We start from the raw sequence: 25,412 nt of genomic DNA on the forward strand, positions 1-25,412 counted from the left end.
TGATAAACTAGTTAGGTAGAAGTTCTAGTCCTAGACATGGCAACTGTGTGTGTGTGTCTGTCTATGTCTGTGTAGAGAGCAATGCTTTTTAGGTTAGTAACACACACTACAATTCAAATGCCCTACTTTGGCAAGGCTGCTGATGTCATTCACTGTGAAATACACGTTTGGGGAAGGAGTACTCCAGTAATCCCATGGCGTGTCCTATAACAGCTTCATTCTGTAGTGTGATATGATTTCCACACATGGCAGTTGTGAATGTTTTTGTGTGTGTTTCTATGCCTGTGTAGGGAGCAATGCATTTTAGGCTAGTCACACACAATACAATTAAAATGCCCTACTATGGCAATCCTGCTGATGCCATTCACTGTGAAATACACCTTTGAGGAAGGAGTACTCCAGTAATCCCTGTGGTGTGTCCTATAACAGCATCATGCTGTAATGAGATATAGAACTCTGGTAGGGGTTGTATTCTCACGCATGGCAGTTGTGGATGTTTTTGTGTGTGTTTCTATGTCTGTGTAGGGAACAAGGCATTTTAGGATAGTCACACTCACTACAATTCATGCAAGTCACACTCACTACAATTCATATGCCCTAGTTTGGCAATCCTGCTGATGCCATTCACTGCAAAATGCACCTTTGGGGAAGAAGCACTCCAGTAATCCCTGTGGTGCATCCTATAACAACATCATGCTGTAGTGTGATATAGAACTCTGGTAGGGGTTCAATTCCCACACACAGCAGCTGTGGATGTTTTTGTGTGTATTTCTATGTCTGTGTAGGGAGCAATGCATTTTAGGCTAGTCACACTCACTACAATTCAAATGCCCTACTTTGGCAATCCTGCTGATGTCATTCACTGTGAAATACACCTTTGAGGAAGAAGTACTCCAGTAATCCTCATGGTGCGTCCTATAACAGCTTCATGCTGTAGTGTGATATAGAACTCTGGTAGGGGTTCTATTCCCAAGCATGGCAGTTTTGGATGTTTTGCATGTGTTTCTATGTCGGTGTAGGGAGCAATGCATTTTAGGCTAGTCATACTCACTAGAGTTCTAATTCCCACCTTTGGCAATCCTGCAGATGTCATTCACTGTGAAATACACCTTTGGGGAGTAAGTACTCCAGTAATCAACATAGCGCAGCCTATAACTGCATCATGCTATCATGTAATAAACTAGTTAGGTAGGAGTTCTAATCCCAGACATGACAGGTGTGTCTGTGTTTGTCATTTGTATCCTGTGTTGTGAGTGTGTAACAAATGGACTCAATCTGGAGTTGGATTTTTGCAAATTTCTTATATGGTGGCTCTAGTATATATCACAATGTCCACCACACAGGGATAACAGGTGTGAAATAGCCAAGAGGCTGGTGTCCAAATCCATACCCCTACATGTGACATCAAGACATGCAAACAACGTTAGCAACCCTTGTATTACCCAGAGGACACTCTCAACCTATGCCTCATACACACACACACTTGCCTAAGCAACAGTTGCTATGTTGGTAGCACCTTGCATATTGCCCACTGATAGTAACCATGTTGTGATTGCAGAGGGCTACAGAGGGCATGACACCCTCTCCATCAGTCCAATAGTCATGTACATGCCAACAGTACCTTCCCCATGTTCCCCACTGGACACCTGCAACACCTGTGATGCCATCAAATGTGATCCACAAAGGACATACCATGCCTGAAAAACATGCCCTGTATGGACAGATGCCACTGACACCAGGGAATAGCGGTATCATGCTATCAATGTAAGTGCAGGGTTAACCTGCTGTCCATTAACAGTTCCCACCACATGAGGCCAGGACTGGTGCATCTGATGATAATCTGTGTACACAATATGGGACAGACACCCCAGATACAGTTCCACATGTCACTGTACATACATGTGGGAGGTGTGCACATCCCAGACACTGTCCATGGCATGGACTAAGGAACACATACATGGGAAGCAATGCACAGCATTGGCCACATGCAATAGTCACCCAGGTGACTGGATGGCAAATACAATACCCACCTGTGTGGGCAAATCTAGACACTACATCCCTGAGCAACTATGCAGACCATTATGTGGCCTGATGCCAAGGTATACCCATCGCCTAGCCTTGTATAGCCATATGGCACAGCCGACCACTACACATTCTTGAAGCAATGCACCCATGCATGTCAGTACTGTCACCCTGTGTCTGTGTGTGTGTTTTATGATGCATATGACCACATTCACATTCACTACAACCCCCATTGGCATACTGAAGCATGCTGTCTGATGTCAGACACCTCCACATACCCTTTGCTCATATAACCTCCATATGGCCCCTGTGGTGCATGTGATACCTGCACAGTACTGTGCTGTGGTAATCTCACTAGTGATAAGTTGTAGTCCTGGCCATGCCAAGTGTGCCAATGTGTGTGCATCCATGTGAGAGTGTGGCTGTGTTGACGCTGACACTTGTTCATGCGGACAGGTACGTGTACTACACCTACCGTATAGCTACCACATCCCTGTTGCAGATGTCACTCACCATCACATATACATTTTGAGAGCTCCTTAACATGTAACCTATGTGGTGCATCCAATAACTGCATAGATATGTGATAGCATTACATAGTCATCAGGGGTTTGATACCCTGTACTGGTAGGTGTGTGACACAAACATGCTTACATTTTACTCTCCCACTCCTCCCTGACTTTTCGTTGCCTCTGTCTGCCTCTCTCACTTCCTCTCTGATGGATGTGGAGACTTACACCTGCTTTTCTTAAGCAGCAGCATGTGTATTTTAAGTGATGCTCATGATCAGCTGATGGCCCCTGCATGAATTGCAGCCCTCCTCTAGCTGATTGCATGTGGAACAGCTGTGGTAACATTCTCATAGTCAATTGAATGGAAACACACTCCACTATCTAGGAGTTGGTGTTGGGTCTTTTCATTCACTGTGAGCAGGAACTCGATCTGTTGTTTGACAAACAGCATATCAGATGGATTGGGGATTTACCTCTAACAACATACACTGTATAAACAAGCCAACACACATGAGGGGGATGTGCCTGACCTGACTACAAACTGCAAGTGCTGCTATACTGCATTTGGAGTAATGTTGGTTTAACAGGGTGTGTGTGGATATGGCTCTCCTACATGTTTTAATACCTGCCAGGTCAATGCTATGTGTATGAGGAAACCCCCATCTGTAGGGTCATCTGCAGACTGGGCAGTGTGTGGTACCTTTTGTTTCATGTGTTAGCTACAGAGCACCTATTTGTGAACTTCAGAAGGTAGTGTGAGAATTGCAGTCTGTAGATGGTGAAAGCCATGATAGTTACTAACTTCATATCCCTCATAGGACATGCGTTGCAACAAACCCTGTTACAACAGTAAATGTATGAGGTTATCACAGCAACATGTCAATATTGGCCCTGTGTACATGCCTCCAGACACAACTCTGTCAACCTTTGTACATATGTCATGCAGTAAGAGGTGCATATGTGCTGTACACCATAATTTGTGACATCATATCTGATAACAAGCCAGTGAGATATCAGACTGCTACACATGTTATGTATAGTAGGGGTTATATTTGGTGACATAACCTGGACATTCTGTGGCTATGTGTGCAGTACTGAGGTCTGTGTACTTATGGTGATTGTCGACAGTGTGTGTATTGTTAATATGTACCTTGGCCTGTGTACAGACTGTGGTAGATGTCATTGTTCTTGGTCCTGTTCTATCTGATGTTACATGCTGCTCCACTGCATGTTACCCTATCAGCTTACTTGTTTGTAGGGCCATATGCACACATGTCCCATACCACAGACAGGCATCGGACTGCATTGTGTAGTGGCCCAGTATATGTAGGGTTAGTGTGTGAGTGGCACATATGAGGATGGTGTTGAACAGATAGTCAATATACTGTAATATTACGCTAGCTTACCATATGTGGCTGTGGCTGTGTTCACATTGGTTGTGGTTATGCACTTTCACACAGATCTATTTTACTCTGTGCTGTGCCATGTCTATAGAGCCTGCTATATATGCAGGTACATGTGCATTCCCCCATAGGAAATGTAGGCCAGTGTTGTGCCAGTCTGCCTGTAGCCTGCACAGTGCTTTGTTACATGCCTAGCAGCTTAGTGTACTTACCCAGTGAGATGCCATGTCCAGATACTTGCCAGATGTACTGCTGCTGGGCCACCATAACAGTCATGCATGTCAGACAGAGCAGTGAGATGCTGTACAGATGTATGTCAATATCTAGTGGGTAGTATGTGGCCATGGCACCTCTGTACCAGTGGTTATTATGTGTCAGAACAGACAGGGGTGTTGCTTAACCTATGGGGGCAAATGTATGCTGGTAGTTACATGTTATACCCAACTACATGGCTGTTAACATCCACATTGTCAGGCTTGGTCTACATGTCTTGCACTAAGGGGTTCTGTATATACCTCTGGACTGTCCAGAGTGTATCAGACTGTCCACATATATTGGCCAATATCTCTGCTGTAGTACACAGGAGCATTATGTGCAAGCAGTGGTACTGTACTATGATGTCCTTATGATAACAAATTCACCACGTTAAGAGGTACAAGCAAGCAAAATCTGAGGGTAATGCTACTCAATGCAAGAAGTCTAAACCACAAAGTGCATTCACTCAAGGTACTCCTTAAAATGGAGAATATCGACATCTGTGCAGTGACAGAGACCTGGTTCAAGACTCCAGAGAGCATTACCAGGCTATAATTCATACCACACATTTCAGCCACCTAACTTGGACCGAAACACTAAAGGTGGAGACGTGTCCATATTCATTAAGGATATCCACACCTCTAGGCTAGTTACTCAGCATAATGCATCCGAGATTATACAAGTGCAACTAACTCTGAGCAAGACTGCAATCCAAATTGTAACTTGCTACAGATCACCCACCATGCCCCAGGATTCCCACTCCTCATTTCTTAATACACTGGAAAATATTAGGGAACAACCCAACACCCTAATAATGGGCGATTTCAACCACCCCACCATTAACTGGGAAAACTACTCATGTACCAACTCTTACTCAACGTTTTCTGGAATTCATAAATTCCAGTGCCTTGGATCAATTATCCTAGACCTGGTCATTACCAACATGGGCGACCGGTGTTTCACACCAGAGGTCAATTCCTCATTGGTCAGATCCGACCACAAGCTAATCAGCCTAGACATCCACATCCAGCCCCCACCCGCCCATTAGGGAAACCACCGTAAAAAATGTCTCCAAAGCCAACTCCATGCTTCTTAAGACAGAAGTAGCAAACTTCACGACACCCATGCAGATGGACAATAGAGGTACGATTGCTGAATCCTACACAAATGGACTTTATAAGCACTTACACAAGTGCATGGATCATGCTATCCCTAACAAAACCAAGATGCTATCCTCCAAAAAAAGGAAGTCAGTGTGGTGGTCCCCTGCCATAAATAAACTCTACAACAGAAGAAAGAAACTGTTGCAAAAAAGAGTAAAATCCCATGACTGAAAGAAATCCCTAGTCAGCCTCAGTAAGAAGCTGAGATCCCTCATAAAATCCTCCAAAGCTAATTATGAAAACAAAATTGCCACTGATTCTAAAGACAACTACAAAGCATTTTATAGCTATGTCAAGAATCTCAATGGCAACACTCAGATCTGCGCTGAGTTACAGCACAATGGCACTGAATATACAGAACCAACTGATATTGCCAACATCCTGGCAGATAGGTTCACTGCTAACTTTACTCCCCCCTCACCCCCTAAAGGGCCCATCTCTATACCGGAAGAATGCAAAGTTCCTGTAATCATGGCTGCACAGGTAAAAACTGCACTCTCCAATGCCAAGAACACAGCATCCATGGGACCTGACAACTTCCCAGGCTGCATTCTGCATGAACTACAGAATGAACTGGCACCCCACCTAAGCACCATGTTTAATCATAGCCTCACCTCAGGCTTTGTGCCCACTGAATGGCGCACAGCAGCCGTTATCCCACTCCACAAAGGGGGAGCTACCACGGACCCCGGGAACTACCGCCCCATTAGCCTAATGAGCCTGGTCTGCAAGGCCATGGAACGTATCATCATGGAACTTATAAACAAAGACATTGGTAATCTCCAAACTCTTGACCCCAACCAGTTCAAGTTTGTTAAAGGCAGATTATGCCTCCTAAACCTGATTGACTTCTTTGAAGCAGTCACCAAAGCCGTAGATGAGGGTAAGGTGGTTCACACAGCCTATCTAGATCTCGCCAAGGCTTTTGACACCATCCCCCACTATGGAATTATAGATAAACTCACAAAACAAGGTATAAATCCCTATAACACAAGATGGGCTGCCAACTGGCTCACTGACAGAACCCACACTGTGAAAGTAACAGACTCCAAATCCGACTTCAGACCAGTGAAAGTGGAGTACCACAAAGTTCAGTCCTGGGTCCTCTCCTGTTTGGTGTCTACTTTTCTGAAGTTCAGGCTAACACAGAAGGTCTTTGGCTAACAAAGGCCACAGATGACTGCACACTAGGAGCCATAATTGAAACTCCTAATGATGTGGACATCCTACAAAAGGGCCTCACTGAGACAGATGCCTGGTGTCAAAGCCATGGCCTCAAGCTCAATGCCAAAAAGTGCATTGTCATCCCCTTTGGTAAAAACTCTGTACCCATGAGCTACCACATAGGTGGTAGTCTACTTAACACCGAAAGTGTGCTAAGAGACCTTGGGTCACAGGTGGACACTAGTCTCTCCTTTGATAATCGCATTGCCACAGTAGTCAGGAAATCCTTCTATGTGGCACACCTCATCACAAAAGTTTTCTCATCCAGGAAAAAAGAGGTAATTGTTCCCCTCTACTCGTCACTCATTAGACCTATTATAGAGTACAGCACCCCTTTTGGTATGTATCTCACATGACATCTACAATTACTGTAAAGGCCGCAGAAATACCTCACAAAGAGGATTACCAGTCTCAAACAGATGCCCTACACAGACCGTCTCAAAAAACTCCAGCTTTACTCCGTCGCATATCACCTACTTAGAGGCGATCTCTGCCTAACATACAAAGCTATGTCAAACCCAGAACTGTTGGACATGCTCCACTTAAAGAAATCCCAATCCCTCTGAGCTACACACTTTAGGGACTTAAACCTTGTCACCACAATAAACAGAACATGCTGGAGGGATAGATTCCTGTCCCAGAGACTTCCCATACTCTGGAACAAACTACCTATTTATATCAAACAAATCTCCTTATTAACACTCTTCATGAAAAGTCTTGATGATTGGATGGGAGATAGGAAATTCACCCCAGGGATCACCTCTGTGACTCTGCTAGACAGGGGCATAGGAAAATAATTTTCTTGGGTGGCGAAAGTCAGAGTACCTTTTTGGCTAGGCTTGTATAGGCCATAGGGCCGATAGCCTAGTACCTACCTATGAACCTATTTCTGTCAGTAGCTAATGGCACACATGATAAAAGCAGATGTGACCTCCCACATACACCATGTCTGTGAAGGCAGTTCCTATTACAGTAGCAATAGTCTACAAATATACCTGCTAAAGATACCTGACATCCCCGTGCACTATGAAGTTGGGACTATAGGGGCTGAGGTAGGGCTACAATCCATGCTCAGGACATATGGTGAAAATATATGTATATATAATTATCCAGATATCTATAAAGATATATACACATATACATATCAACAACTCAGATATATACATATACAGACCAATATATGTCTACACATATACAGATAGAGATACATATGTACATTTATGTATGGATATCTATATATATATATATATATATATATATATATATATATATATATATATATATATATATATATATATATATTGACAGTAGTAGATATATCAGAATAGATATGTATGCGCATATAGTTATTAATATCTACATATATACCAACATAACTAGGCATATCTGTACACATAGGATGTGCATACATATATAGCTATATTTACATATATTTATATATACATATACTTATATCTACATATATATATATATATATATATATATATATATATATATATATATATATATATATATATATATATATATATATATATATATATATATATATATATATATATATATATATATATATATATATATATATATATATATATATATATATATATATATATATATATAGATAGATATATATATATATACATATTAAGAGATGCACACATGGCCATATATATATTGCACTATACAGATGTGTATGCAGTCATATGTATGAGTATACATGTGTATGTACATGTAGACATATATAGACCTATTATATGTATAAAACCATATTTCTGTCATGTCTAAACCTCATGGTTGTGTATATCCTCCCAGATGTATCTCACAGTATGTATCTGCTATGTGTACATTATGATAAAACAACTCACAGTATGTATCTGCTATGTGTACATTATGATAAAACAACTCCCAGATATGCTCTGACTTCATACAAAATGACAAAAAATACACTGAACCCACAGACATTGCCAACATCCTGGCAGACAGGTTCAGTGCAAACCCCCCCCCCCCAAAAGAGCAAATGTCTATCCCATCAGAGTGTAGCCTCCCTGACATCACAGATGCACAGGTGAGAGCTGCCCTCTCCAAAGCAAAAAACACAGCATCAGTGGGACCGGACGGTGTCCCAGGCTGCGTCTTACATGAGCTCCAAGAAGAAATAACCCTCACATAAAGTCACTGTTCAATCTCAGCCTTACTACAGGATATGTTCCCAAGGAATAGTGTGCAGCAACAGTGGTCCCACTCCACAAAGGTGGTGCCACAACAGACCCTGGGAACTATCGCCCTATAAGCCTGACTAGCTTGGTCTGCAAAGCTATGGAGCGTATCATCATGGAACTCATAAACAATGACATTGGGAACCTCCAGACACTGGATCCTACCCAATTTGGCTTTGTTAAGGGCAGATCTTGTCTCTTAAACCTGGTCGACTTCTTTGAAACAGTTACCAAGGCCATAGATGAAGGAAAGGTAGTTCACACTGCCTACCTAGACCTCGCAAAAGCCTTCGACACAATACCCCACTCGGTCATCTTAAATAAGCTCACCAGCTTAAATATCAGCCCCTGTGTCACAAGATGGGCTGCAAACTGGCTCAGGGATAGAACCCACATGGTCAGAATCGCAGGTGCCATGTCAGACTCAAAACCAGTTACAAGTGGCATCCCACAAGGCTCAGTCCTAGGACCTCTCTTGTTCGGTATATATTTCTCTGAGGTACAGACTAACACGAGAGGACTTTGGCTGACCAAGTTCAGAGATGACTGCAAACTGGGAGCCATAATCGAATCTCTGGCTGACACAAGCATCCTTCAAAAGGGTCTTACAGAGACGGATAACTGGTGCCAAAACCATGGCCTAAAGCTAAATGCCAAAAAGTGCATAGTCATCCCTTTTGGGAAAAATAAAGTGCCCAGAAATTACAACATAGGTGGTAATCCATTAAGTACAGAAGAAGTAATTAGGGATTTGGGGACCCATGTAGATAGTAACCTCACCTTTGGCAATCACATTGCCAAAGTGGTTAGAAAGACCTTCTATATAGCCCACCTTATCATGAAAGGGTTCACATCTAGATCAAGACAGGTCATTGTGCCTCTCTACTCATCACTCATCAGGCCCATAATTGAATACAATGCCCTATTTGGGATGTACCTTACCCGACACCTGCAGTGACTGGAAAGACCCCAAAAGTAACTCACCAAGAGGATCAAGGGTCTCAAACAGATGCCCTATGCAGTTCGGCTAAAGAAACTCCAGCTCTACTCAGTTGCTTACCACCTACTCAGAGGCGATCTGTGCCTGACGTATAAAGCCATGTCGAATCCAGAACTAATGGACATGCTACACCTCAAGAAATCCAAATCCCTTAGAGCTACATGCCCCAGGGACTTAAACCTTAGCACAGAAATAAATAGGACATGCTGGAGGGACAGCTTCATATCCCAGAGGCTCCCCTCACTCTGGAACAAAATCCCAATCCATGTTAGGCTGAGCTCCTCACTGACCCTCTTCAAGAGAAATCTTGACGAGTGGATGGGAGATCATATGTTTACCCCTGGGATGTCTTCTGTGTCCCTGCTAGAGAGAGGCACAGTAAGATAACCTTAAAAGGGCTATCTTCTGTGACTACAAACAAGGGGCACAGTTAACTAATCTAAAAGGGTGGCGAAAGCCAAACACACTCTGGCTAGGCTTATAAATGCCCTAGGGCAGATAGCCTAGTGTCAACCTAATAACCTATGAACATATATGATGCAACAGTCATATTTATAACAAGGACTACACAATTTAGTAAGTAAAGGCAGTTGTTCAATACTACAGAATATGTGTATTGACAGCTATACTGGTAAAACAATAGCTGTCTTCACAGTGGTCATGGAATAGTGGTTAAGTGTTGTGACTGTAGTGTACAGGGTTCAAGACCTGCAAGGGCTGTTCATTTTGTTGCCTGACAGAACAAGGGCTGTTGGATACAGAGTAGTTAAGGTGGTTCTGAGCAGCTTTAAGCGGGTTTGCATGAAGCTAAGCAGTGCTAAGCTATGGGTAAACGTATGGACGCTTACACAGTGTAGGCATCACATACTAGTGTGCATATCAGCTTAGCTGTTATATTGGAGCAATGTTGATACCTGCTAAACATGACTTAGCCCTGGTAACCAGTTCTCACCACCCAGTCTGATAACATAGCAGGGTACTCACATCTGTAATAAGTGTATGTAATGCCATGTGCAATATATGTGCCTACATGCTGTCATTACAGTAGCAAGGGGTGTGAGTGTCATGTGTCAGACACAGATGTATATGTGGCTTGTACAGCACTGTTATCCATGTGAATGTGTTACATACAGGGGTATTAGGCTGGGGTACATGCTGTCACACTGGCATGTAGTGTATCATGGCAGTACTACTGTTGACAGTGCTTACCTAGGCAAGAGCAGAGTGCTGAATGTAGTACTGACAACAGGCACACCTGCAGGCATAGCTGGACACTGAGACCTCCCTGTTGTAACCCTGGTATATGAGCTGTGTTGCAGTATATACCCCTTACTGGGTAATGATCCGACATGTGGAATGTAACTGTAGACTACCATCTGTACAGCACATGTTAGTGAGGGCTTCTGACATGTAGTTATGGCATGCATATTGTTGTCAAACATCTATCTATCAACACACTCATCCTACTGCATAGCTATTTACCAAGCTGATGACTGTCAGTCCCTGTACAGATGTGCAGATGGTAGGTATCCAGCTGGGATATGTGCAGGCAACCTAAGCTTGATTGACACTGACATGTCTGCCCAGCTGTGTAAGAACTGGCACAAATAGGAGATGTCACCCTGTACGCACTACATGCCACTGGTACTACCATTACACTAACACAGTCAACAGAACATGCTTGAGTAATGGTCTCCATCACAGATACTAACCATGTGTTGTAATGCATGTTGCATATATGTCAACTTGATCACCTCAGTGACCATGTGTAGGAGGCACCTGGAGGATTGGCTGATGCATGTCATTCTCACCCTGAGGGTCACCACAGTAGTGACTGTCAATAGATTGCCTGCTGCCACCTGGCAGGTGGCAGGATACCACTGTACACACAACCCCTACACAACCCATCACTCCTTGGACAATAGCTAGGTACACAGCTATAACCACCCTCAGCGATGCACCCCTGTAGTGACACATAGCAGCAATAGTCCCTCGTATCTCAGATGTGCACCTGCCTGTTATGTGTCTGTTAATGTGTATATGAAGGTATGTCACACTATGTATTGTCCATATACACCCATTACATCTGCCATTAGCATACTGTACATGTCTGGGGATGTTCTGCATGTAACATGTAACCTGTGACACACCTCACCCTAAACGCTATGTGGTGTGTGCAATGTCAGCCACACACTTCAGTATCATTACATAGCTAGGTAGGGGTCTAGTCCCAGTGTTGCCAAGTAACAGTGTTTGTGTATGTGGATGGGTTTACATCAGTTTGAAGGGTATACACACCTCAATGGATCACATGTCCATGTGGCACATGCAGTAACCATTTTAGTAACCTGTGACATGTTCAACTGTACCCCAGATATGTCACAGCCATGTTGTCAACACAGTGCCATACCCTGTTGTGAAATATGACTGCAGACCATCCTCGTGCTAGCACACATACACCTACAACACAAATGGATAACATTATGGAGACCACAACCAACCAGTGTTACTAACAACCATAATGCATCATTGCTGGATGGCTTCGTGTGTATCAGAACCATATTAGCCTATCCCTGCATTGATGGTATGGATGACAGGGATGTGGCACAGGTATCATCATATGCACATAGCATCCTTGTGCTGACACATGTACACCTACAACACAAATGGATAACATTATAAGGACAACAACCAACCAGTGTTGCTAACAGCTATAATGCATCATTGCTGGATGGCTACACTACCTGTCATATATGCATTACACTTTACTCCTTACAACATGTTACATTGCAGTACTGTGGTACACCATAGTACAGTCACCGTGTGCATCAGAACCATATTAGCCTGTCCCTGCATTGATGATATGGATGACAGGGATGTGGCGCAGGTATCGTCATATGCACACGGTGTGATGTTGGTTTGCCAGAGGCCGAGGGTGGGCCATACATTTGACACCATGTGTGGGGGTGAAGGGTGTACTGGGTTGAGCTGGGCATGATGCTGTGGTGTGTGTAGGTATGGGGTTGCCCTAGGTGTGTTTGTATAGTGTGTGGGTATGCATGCACATAGTTCTGCCATGTGGCTGTCCTACACAGGTGTTCATGGACAGCTGCAGACCATACCTGGCATGGTGTGCAGTTCACTGCCTCCAGCCATGGACATGTGGACTGTGCCTGCCAGGGGTTCCATGGGCATGTCCAGGTACAAGCCTTGATGTGCTACTCTCACCTGCTGATGACAAATGTCTGCTGGTACCAGGCCCCTCCTGGAACTGGCCAGGACCATGTGCACGTGGTCTGCTGTGGTGTGGACAGCACCCTCCCCACACTACTGGGGCTGGTACTGCCACTACAGGACCCCCATGGTGTCCAAGCACATCCACGTTTACAGCCAGCTGTTGGTGTTGCTGGCCCGTATCCATGCTGCCTTCACTGCATCCCCACCACACATTGAAGCATGAACACACCACGGCCAATTCGGGCCATCATCTCACCATGCAGTCTATCCATGAGCTCGATATAAGCACAGATGGCATCAGACAGTTTACGGATGTTGTTTCTTACAGATGCAAGAGCAGCCCTCTGCAGCCTCAGACCCTGTCTGGTGTAATGTTCCATATGTGCCTGCGCTGCCATACCAGCCTGAAACATGCACCTGCTGGTACCAGCTATGTCACCTCTGTCAGGGACATGAAGTCCAGCGGCCCTACCATGAGCACCCAGGAACATCCGCCCTGCCGAACATCTGGCTATGCCTGCTGTGACTGTACACAGTAGGCATGGTTACCACACTTTCCTATGCACTGCCACCAAATGCCAGCTGTCCCTCCACTATGGCCACTGGCAATGGGGTATGTATAGGCACTGAAACTGTGGGCTGGGTTGGGGTGGCTAAAAGGGGGATGTCAAATGTTGGTGAAGTGTCAGCCCCTGACAACCTCACCTGTGCCTCAACAGTACCATCATCATCTTCGGTGTCTGTATGGACACCAACATTAGATTGGATGCAGGAGAGACCCTGACCCACCTCACCACCTGTGTGGGAAAACAATAAACACACTTTAAAACTTGTACAGCATTGCCTAACAGTATACACAAACACACACACACACACACACACACACACACACACACACACACACACACACACACACACACACACACACACAAACGTCCATAAGACCTACCTGTCTATAGATTTAGAGGTCCCATGTGTATGTCCATGTGGTACCCCATCCTGCATTACACTTGTTAACATACACACATTGATACCACTCATTAACATATCAGTCCTCTAAATGCCTACACAAGCTGTCACACCACAAGACCTGTTACTACATTACCTGCCTGACCTGTTTGTAATGATTTTACATGTCCTCACTGCTGTCATTCGGTATGCACCCTCTGTATGGCTGGACATCATGAGTATGGTCTCTATATGTGTGGGCTTCTATGTTCTTTCCATAATATCATGCACTGGTGTGCATGTGTATGTAATGCTCATTACATGCCAGATATGCTGCTCATTCAGCCTATCATGTGACAACTGTAATATTTGTAGACACTCCCTGGTGTTGACTAGTACTCCCCCAATGCATCTGTAGTGCTGCATACGTGGGTTGTAGGTGACCTCTCTGCTGAGTGTGATATTAAGGGTGTACCTGGTGTCTATCCTCCCTCTTGATGCCTGTTCCATGCTACAGACCATATTATACTATCAGTTGTCCTGTGATTACATACATGACAGGTATTCCTGTAATGTGGCAGTCCATGTCCATGTACTGCATGGTCCCAAAGGGAGGTACTGCTGTATGAACACCCCAAAATCTCACATGTGCATACATGACCACCCACACAAACACACACACATGCACACATGCATCCTACATGCATCAACCTCCCTCCACTTCACCAGAGTGACCCTACAGACAAACTAGCTAACCACTAGGATGCACACATGCACACACACATACAGGTAAGGTTGCTTCATGATAGTACACACAGTCCTCCTTTTACCCACCTGTCAACATACAGAACATATGGTACACAACAGCATGCAGTTCAGCTATAGTCAATCCATGCATGTGGTGTGTCACAAGGTTATGCCCCTTCCTCTGGATACCACTGCACCCATGTACACAGTATTGCAGTGCACCTGTTCTGCACCCTGCCATGTACTGTGTACCACACCTCACAGGTGTACAACCCATTGCGGAATATGTAGTACTGTGTCAGTTATGTCAGGTTTAATGCTCACAGCTCCTATGTTTTTCAACAACACATACCTGGGATGATATGTGGACAGATGCCATTTGTGAATGCCTGATTTTTGATTTACAGCTCTCAACATCAGCGGACCATGTATGACCAATCCAATACTCTTACACTAACAACTATCAGAGCATACTGTGGCTATGGGGGGTGTACACATCCTTCCTGATATGACGCACCCATCCGTGATCTGCATTGGGACTATATCACTGCATATCTTAACAGTACATGTGCCCGATATGTGACATATGTCCTGTATTTTCACATGCAGTGTCTACGGAATCTGTTAGGTGTGTGGATGCTGACCGCAATGCATACACTCCATGTGGGCATATGTGTGCTATGACGGTTTGATTCACCTCTTGTGTGTACTACAGCAGTCACTACTTCTGGGGGGGGGTTATACCAGCGTGGGCCATCTGCAATTGCCATTGTATGTTCAGTCTGCCCTACACATTTCCCCCTACTCTGCATGATGGCAAGGTCTACTCATGGGCACATCCTTTGGTGTTCACACACTGCCATCACTATTGTTGTGGGGGTAGGGTTACATCTGCCTCAGGTCCTGATCCTGACTATGTGCAGATACTGCCATTCATAGCACCCTTAGGATCCCTGCTGCAGTGCACTGGTGTGTCATGCTGACACCCCCCTCCTTCAGCCTTTTTGCAGATACATGACAAGTAAGCCCTACACATGTCTGTCACTTTGCAGTGTCCCATATACTGAACACCACATGTTACAGCCTAGTCCCAGCTGATAATGTGGACTACTGTAATGCCTTATGCCATAGTGTATCTCTGCAGCAGCTGCCATTGTCCTACAGGTATATACACTAGTGTTGCACTGTATATGGGTGTTGTTCAAAACATGTTCCTACTGTAGGCCATGTCTCCCACCATTATGTTACTGCCTGTGGACACATTCCACAATGACATGATGTTAGTTATCATTCAGGTGTCTGACATACCCTTCCATTTAGCCCATCATGGTCACTCCTGTGATGCCATGCATTTCACAGCAACAATAAGTGCTCATGTACAGCATGCATTCTGGGTAGGTGTGTTAGATGTGTGCATGGAATATACCATCACCATTACATGCCCAGTGTGTTGGCAAGTATCTACATAAACCATACTCACTGGCTACAGGCTGCTGCCTTGGTGGTGTCCCAGAGGGACCTACATAAGAGGGTGAGAGATGCAATGTCAGTGGCCACACCTGTGGCAGTGGTACAGGGTGGGTGCAGTATTACAATACATCAATGGTACGTGTCCACAATACTACCACAAATGGACATCTGTTTATCACTACTATGCAGCAACACGATATACCTATGACAAGTCAGATATGCATGCTCTATCTGTACCGATGTGGATGTATATGCAACAGTGGTCTACTGATGTGCCCTGTGACCTTACCTGCATGCTCCTCAGCTGGTGTGTGGGTGGCACCCACCTCCACAAAAGTGTCTGGCGGTTGGTGGCTGTGAAGACAGGCAGGTGCCACGAGGCTGGGCAGGAGCTCCTCCACACGTGTCAGGGGAGGATGGATGGCATGGCCCCTCTGTGGTGAGGTGATCCCTCCAAACTGCATCAGCACACCAACGGGCATTGCAAAGCAGGTCAGAACAATGATGCTGGACCTGCTCATAATTGCAGTTGTGCAGTCCAACATCATTGACCCTGTGGACTAGGTCATTCCACAGGACGGTCCACTCCTGCTGGTCATGGGTGACCCGGCCAAACAGCACAGGGTAGTGCTGGATTAAATATGTGAGCACCACTTCATTTTTGGCAGCTGAATATGATGGTAACCTTGCATGTGACATCTCAGCTGAAAGACATAAAGATGGAAACAGGTCTGATCAACTCATACAGCAGGGTTACCACAGTTCTTAATACACATCTGTGTCACCTGCCCCAACATATCAGTGACAACAAACGGTACACACAACTCATTAGGTATGGCTACAGCTTACCTACCAGTGGGACAGATATTGTATTGTACCGCACTTTCTGCTATTTGTTTATAGCCATGTTCCCTGTGTGGGCACTATAATTGCTGGCCTGTTACAGATTATGCACCTGCATGCCATTGTCAGGGCTACTATGGTTCCATATATGCCTGTGTTATGGCTGCTTTGTGATTGCTGCACATCTGACATTGTGTGTTATTGGGGATATCTATGCATGCTGTTGGGCATGTTCTGGGGTTGTATAGTCTATTACCACCAACATATGTTCTATAATAGTGACACAATAGCATGTATATGTACTACTGCCCAGCAGAACCACCTCTCCAAACCCATCTGCCCATGTTACATGGCCACATCACATGTGTGCCCCACCCTGGGGCCTCCTCATGTACTGGTCCAGCAATACCATCAGGTGGAACTAACCCAGGGGATGTTGTCCCCCCCCCCCTGGGAGCACACACAGACATGTTCTTGTCCCCTGAGGTCAGATCCAGGGTCTGTTCCATAACAGGCTCCACAGACACGTGGGATGTGCTACATCACTCTAGGGCACATAGTACACATTCACAGGGCTGACGTGCTACTCCTGCTCAGCCTCCAGGCCAGGCACCCTCAGGATGTGAACTGCTGTTGTGAGTAGCAGTGGGTGGGAGACTTGTTCCCATTGTGTCCATATTGGGGCCTATGGGGCATCCACATAACAGACCACACACACCATCCAGGGTGTTTACCCACCACATGTGTCACACACCACCCCTGTAGACTGTTTTCTATATCTACCAACCCTGACCACCTCCTCAACTATACCTGCCATGCTTCCCATATTCTCATTCCCTACTTCACAGACGAGGGCAATGTGGTCCCAACAAGGGGTTAACATGTAACATACCCATCCATGTTACACACACTGCCAGCTGTAGATATCTGTGTGCACTGCTATATGTGCTATTTCCTCGCACATAGCATGCAGCACTGTGGTAGTAATATAGGGGACATGTATTTACATACATATATGTTTGTGTATGTGTTCGTATATATGTAGACATGTGCATAAAGGTGTATATATATATATATGTGTGTGTGTGTGTGTGTGTGTGTGTGTGTGTGTGTGTAGATATATGTGACATATATATGTTCTCATATATATGTCTACACATGGGTATCTGTATATTTGTGGACATACATGTATATATATATATATATATATATATATATATATATATATATATATATATATATATGTGTGTGTGTGCATATGTACACATATGCATACCTATATGTGGGGTTCATTCAGACATCAGGTCCACAATCTCACAACACCTTCCTGCACAGCTGCACTGTTCTGCCTTGCTACAACACAGACAGGTGCCACAGATGGACACAGACTGACATTAAGGGGGGTATATGTAGGACCAGATTGCAGGTAACCCTATTACACACCTATGGCTTTCCTGCATGCTACATTACAGATTAACATAAGTATCCTGGAAGGGGTGAGCTGTGGATCTCACGTGTCCATCATAATGGCATTACTTCCACCACCAGCTATTGGCCACATAATATACATACTTCCCACTACACAACACACACTATGATGGCTTACATCTTGTCAGACAGTGCTGCTCTGCATAGTTGATGGCTATGGCCTACTACCCACAAGGACAGACACTATTGTCCATAGTATTTGTTCAGTTGAACATCATCTCTCTCTCTCTCCAGTAAATGGACTGAGTTGCTTTGAATAGATTGCAGCATAGCTTTTGTAGGTGATGCACATGATCAGGTGATGCCCTCTGCACCAATCAGTGTCCTCCACTTGCTACATGCATGCAGCTTGCTGTGTAGTACTTCCAATTCCCACTGTCATGGCAACCACCTACTATAAATCCTTACATCATGTGGGAGTGGTACCTTTAACTTTCCTGTGTGATGGACATCCTTCCTGTGTGTGGGCATCAGTGCTGCAGATTGCAGGTAGCAATATCTCTTACTGGAGAACCTGCACACTCAGGGCAACTACATATTTGCAGGGGGTTCCAGAACTACAGACAGAGTGTGAGTAGAGTTGTTGCATGCATTGTATAGCACTGGTGATACAGGGTTTGTGTGTACATACCAGTTTAACTTGGAATGCATTCTGTCTGCATAGCTCTCAACTATGGGCCTGTCCTCTTGATGGCCAGAGGTGTGCCTATTATGTTTTGTCTGTCCACCACACTGGTCTTGTGTCAGATATTTCACTGGCAGTGTGTGTGTTGAGTACTATCAGTACATGGCTACATCCATTTCTGTTTCTAACTTCATATTCCTGACTAAGGGTATGTTGCAAATTATCCTGTAACACCAGTGACTTGCTTACTCTATGACAACAGTTTTCGACATATGGGCCTGTGTTCCAGCCTCTGTCCTCCACCTACATACCAGGCTTTGCACATGTGACATGCTGTCAGGGTTTGTTCTGTAGTGGGCAGTAAGTATGTCATGCTGCCATTTCTGCCATCAGTCCACTGCTGTTGTGTCCCCCACACATACAGTGGGGTTGCGGCCATATATGTGTGGGTTTCACCTACACAATACGTGTGCCCTTATGCAGTCCATAGGCCAGTGTATGTAACAGTGGTATATGGCCCTGTATTATTGAGTCTTGGGGGGGTGCACCATAACTAATATAGGCTGTTACAACATGTGGGGCTATCAGGGCTAAGCTGCCTTAAGGTATCTGGATGTACATTACCATACAATCCACCTTGGGAAAATGCAGGCCTACTGCCTCCTGCCATACAGACTGTTCTGTTTGTCAGTGTGCTTGTGATGGTGTCAGTTATGCCTTGTTATGTATCCGTTACATCCCATTGTGTCAACCGAGGACTTTACTCCCTAGGGATTGTGTACAGAGTGTATATAGGGGCTGCTGAACTATACATCTGCATTACTTACTGTTGATTGTTTGGTATCCTGTGGCCCAGTCTGTCTTTACTATTGTACTACTTGAAGGCCTCAGCCTGGACAGCAACATTTGTAAACCTTTCCAGACTGCTGTATTAGTATAACTGTTTCACAGTTGCATTACTCTGTTTATATGGATGTCAGTGTCTAAACAGCTATATGATATGGCATATACAACTCTAATAGTAGACAAATAAAGCTTTCCCATGTATGCAAATCTGTGTGTCGTGTTATATCCTGTGACCTCTCTGTGGGTATATGTTGCAGGCAACGATTGTAATTTGTATGGGTGGCTCATACAGTGTGCAGTTGGTAAGGTGGTAACTGTAGGCATAGCAGCTGTTCCATATTGTGTGCACCTTCTACATATGTATCTTATTATACATATCTCTGCGTGTGTATGTGTAGTTATACATATATATATATATATATATATATATATATATATATATATATATATACATGCATATCTGTATCTGCATATATGTGTCTGTGTATATGTATCCCAGGGATGTTGATTGCTTCCACATTGTACGTTCCCTATGGGAGCCAGATTGTATTGCATGACATGTTACTGATACCAGCCTGACATCATACAGGTGGGAACGGAGTACTGTTAACATCTTGTGCCCATGTCGTGTCAGGTCCTGGTTATGGGATCAGCAACATTTGGTAGTGTATTGCAGGGAAGACGTATTTGGCTGTAGGAGGGGGATACCTATTCGTAAAAGACGTATGTTGTTTGGGGCTCACAACCCCATTAACGGTGCATGTTAACATATATGTTTTTGTTATGTTTCCATTGTTATCTACAGATGTATGTCCATATATACCTATATATATATATATATATATATATATATATATATATATATATATATATATATATATATATATACATATATATATATATATATATATATATATATATATATATATATATATATATATATCTATATATATATATATATATATATATATATATATATATATATATATATATATATATAATTATATATATGAATAGATGTAGACATATATATCTATTTAGATATTAATATATATGCACACACATACATCTACATGTTGGAATACATTCCCTGTACTGTTGAATGACTTGGCTGGATGATATGTTTGTGAAAACATCAGGATTATGTATATCTAACATGGCTTAGTGGTAAATCACTTTGGCTATTGTGTGTGGGGTCCTGGGTTTGAGCTTTGCAGATGCTGTTTATTTTGTTGCTGTGCAGAACAAGGGCCATTGGATACAGAGTGATTAATGCACTTTTATGCAGTAGTAAGTGGGATTTCGCGAGTTTGCTTGGAGGTAAGCAACACTAACTTCCAGTTACAGTTTCTTATACTCAGTTAGCCTCTAAAATGCTCAACCTGTGTAGACATTGCTTACCCACATGCAAACAGGCTTAAACCTGCTTACTACTGCTTAAAAGTGCTTAATCCCGCTTACCCTTGCGCTAATTTCTTTAAAATCAAAGAAAAAAGGGTTGATAGGAAAGTGGTGAAAAGGGGGCACAAAGAGGGAAAGACAGTAGGGAAAATAGCTAGGAATATGCAGGAAGGGTGTATGGAAGGTCCATAGCTGCCCATTTCTTCTTCAGCAATAGCTGTGCATATACACTGAATTTGGAGGTAGATTTGGACACTCAAACCCCTGAAAGAGTAGTGAGGACAACAATAATAAGTTGTGATGCCAATTAGACCAGATTACATGTGTTCAGTGGACACGTGTGCGAAATGGATAGCTATGATAGGAAAGTGGTGAAAAGGGGGCACAAAGAGGGAAGGACAGTAGGGAAAATAGCTAGAAATATGCAGGAAGGGTGTAAGGAAGGTCCATAGCTGCCTATTTCTTCTTCAGCAATAGCTGTGCATATACACTGAATTTGGAGGTAGATTTGGACACTCAAAGCCCTGAGAGAGGAGTGAGGACAACAATAATAAGTTGTGATGCCAATTAGACCAGATTACATGTGTTCAGTGGACACGTGTGCGAAATGGATAGTTATGTATGGGCCGATATTTTTTGGGGGGAACAGATTGCCCTTTTTTTTTTCAGGTGAGAGTGGGATGTTGGGGAGGGATAGTAGACATATTTGGGGAGGTGGGTTGGGAAGGTTAGCAGACAAGACAAACAAGACACATACAGGGGCAGTATATGACACATGTTGGAGGTAAACACTTTGATGGGGAGGGCTGTTGGGAAATTGGAAGCCCATGAACCCCCTAGTGGAAACAGTGGAACTGAGGTCCCCACCCATGGGCAGTCACCACTGCACCTTCACATCCACAAAGGTGGCTGTGCTGGGGGCTGAGTCACAGAGGCAGGCTGACCCTCTAGTCATGACACACTGTCCTTGAGCTGGCGTCGCAGATCACCAAAGTGCTGGTTGAGATCACTATGCACCACGACCCAGACCTGGCAATGGGTGACAGGTTCCTGTCCATGCCCACTCCCAGGGTGGGCGAGCCCCATCACCTGAGGTGGTTCTATCCAAAGTGGTGCAGGACCAACAGACAAGAGGATCCCAGGTTGGGCCCCAGATATGCTGGTGCCCAGTGCTATGGCCAGCTGAGGTGTGACAGATGGGTCAGCTGGGACCAGCCTTCCCAAACATGCTATAGTGTTTAGATTTTAACATCATATGTGGTTTAGAAATAGTCAGCACATTCCAGAGTTAGGTATAGCAGCATGCATAGATATTCAGATTAGCCCAGACATCAAATACGGAACAGTTGCATAGCAAACGGAAGACATGCATATATGGGACCACAATGGTAATAACAGCAGCATGCAGGTACATTGATGGCACCATGCCACCAATGTTGGAATAATTCAATATAGCACATGCATGGAAACAAATTTAAATATTTATCAACCAATAGGACATAATCAGAACAGTGGTTATTACATACCGGTTGAGGTGGGTATGTAGTTTATTGTTGGAGATATGGTCGGGGGAGAAAGATGTCAATTAAAACCTAGTATATTCCTGTAGTCCACATTACTTTCCTAGTCAGTGCTGTTATCTGTACCTTACAAATATTACTACACTACCCTATAGCCTTAGTTTGGACAGTGATATGGCTGTCATCATCGTTATACATGAACTGGTTTTACCTGCAATAAATACATCTTACCTGGTATACCTGTGGAAGAAATGTGTTAACACTACCTAACTGTTTCTACACATACTCCCAGATTCTGGGTTGATGTTGTCCACATAGCTGTCCATCTCTTTCTGCACATACTCATGCCATGTCTTGACCACATGCAGGTGTACCGGGACATATCTAGACTATTGTCCTCTTCAACCTTTAGTGACTTACCACACACATATACATGCTTTCCTACACAGTTATATTATGTAGCACAGTGTGGGTGACAGTGATCAATTATACTTTATTATTCAGAGCAACTGAAACACTCACAATTCCATACAATACCAGAGTAAACAATACCAGTACAGGGTATTAAGGTTTTTATTTCTCGGCACAATGTTCGTATCTGACGTACCTGTGGGAGCAATGTTTGTTAGCACTATCTGAATGTTGCCACACAAAGTTCCAGATTACACATTAGTATGTTGCCACAGTTGGGTGGGCGTTCGAAAGACATGCGCCTTCATTGAAGGTTGATCGTTGAGCTGGCACCTCAGTGTTCATCAAATATCTACTGCCAATCATTAACAGACCGGCGTTCCGCTGTGGCAACCCCTAACCAGAAAAAGCCGAAAGACAACAACAACAACATTATGCACATACATGTCACTCTGTTACTGTACACACTCTGGTCACAACGTGACAACATGGGGGTGTAGATAGGACATACTTGGCTTATTACTCTCATAACAGTTTTGGGAGCTGCTAGAGTGACAGATTTGTTCTCATAGATGTGTGACAATCATTGTATTCCCTGTTTGCTGCCTAAATATCTGAGATCATCCCACAGACTTCCCAGGGGGACAGGGTGACAGGCAGCAGATATGGGCCCATATGCTGGACATTCTGGTCTTATCTGTACAGTTGTGGGGTATGATTCTGTATGCAGCCTACTTCCACTCCCAGGATTCAGACCATGGCTGTGTCTGCTTGCTCCCATTGTGTCCATATTGGGGTCTATGGGGAATCCACATCACAGACCACACACACCATCCAGGGTGTTTACCCACTACATGTGTCACATACCACCCCTGTAGACTGTTCTCTATATCTACCAACCCTGACCACCTCCTCAACTATACCTGCCATACTTCCCATATTCTCATTCCCTTCTTCACAGACGAGGGCAATGTGGTCCCAACAAGGGGTTAACATGTAACATACCCATCCATGTTGCACACACTGCCAGCTGTAGATATCTGTGTGTATTGCTATGTGTGCTATTTCCTAGCACATAGCATGCAGCACTGTGGTAGTAATATAGGAGACATGTATTTACATACATATATGTTTGTGCATGTGTTTGTATATATGTAGACATGTGCATAATATTTATATATGTGTAGATATATATGACATATATATGTGCTCATATATATGTCTACACATGGGTATCTGTATATTTGTGGACATACATGTATGTATATATATATATATATATATATATATATATATATATATATATATATATATAGAGAGAGAGAGAGAGAGAGAGATATTATATATGTGTACATATGTGCACATATGCATACCTATATGTGGGGTTCATTCAGACATCAGGTCCACAATCTCACAACACCTTCCTGCACAGCTGCACTGTTCTGCCTTGCTACAACACAGACAGGTGCCACATATGGACATAGCCTGACATTAGGGGGGTATATGTAGGACCAGATTGCAGGTAACCCTATTACACAACTATGGCATTCCTGCATGCTACATTACAGATTAACATGAGTATCCTGGAAGCGGTGGGCTGTGGATTTCACGTGTCCATCATAATCGCATTACTTCCACCACCAGTTATTGGCCACATAATATACATACTTCCCATTACACAACACACACTATGATAGCTTACATCTTGTCAGTCAGTGCTGATCTGCATAGTTGATGGCTATGGCCCACTACCCACAGGGACAGACACTATTGTCCATAGCAGTTGTTCAGTTGAACATCATCTCTCTCTCTCACTCTCTCTCTCTTTCTCTCTCTCTCTCTCTCTCTCTTTCTCTCTCTAGTAAATGGATTGAGTTGCTATGAATAGATTGCAGCATAGCTTTTATATGTGATGCACATGATCAGGTGATGCCCTCTGCACCAATCAGTGTCCTCCACTTGCTACCTGCATGCAGCTTGCTGTGTAGTACTTCCAATTACCACTGTCATGGCAACCACCTACTATAAAGCCCTACATCATGTGGGCGTGCTGCCTTTACCTTTCCTGTGTGATGGACATC

Source organism: Protopterus annectens, chromosome 3.part1, assembly GCF_019279795.1.
Source record: "Protopterus annectens isolate FY-2018-M chromosome 3.part1, PAN1.0, whole genome shotgun sequence".
NCBI classification, from domain to species: Eukaryota; Metazoa; Chordata; order Ceratodontiformes; family Protopteridae; genus Protopterus; species Protopterus annectens.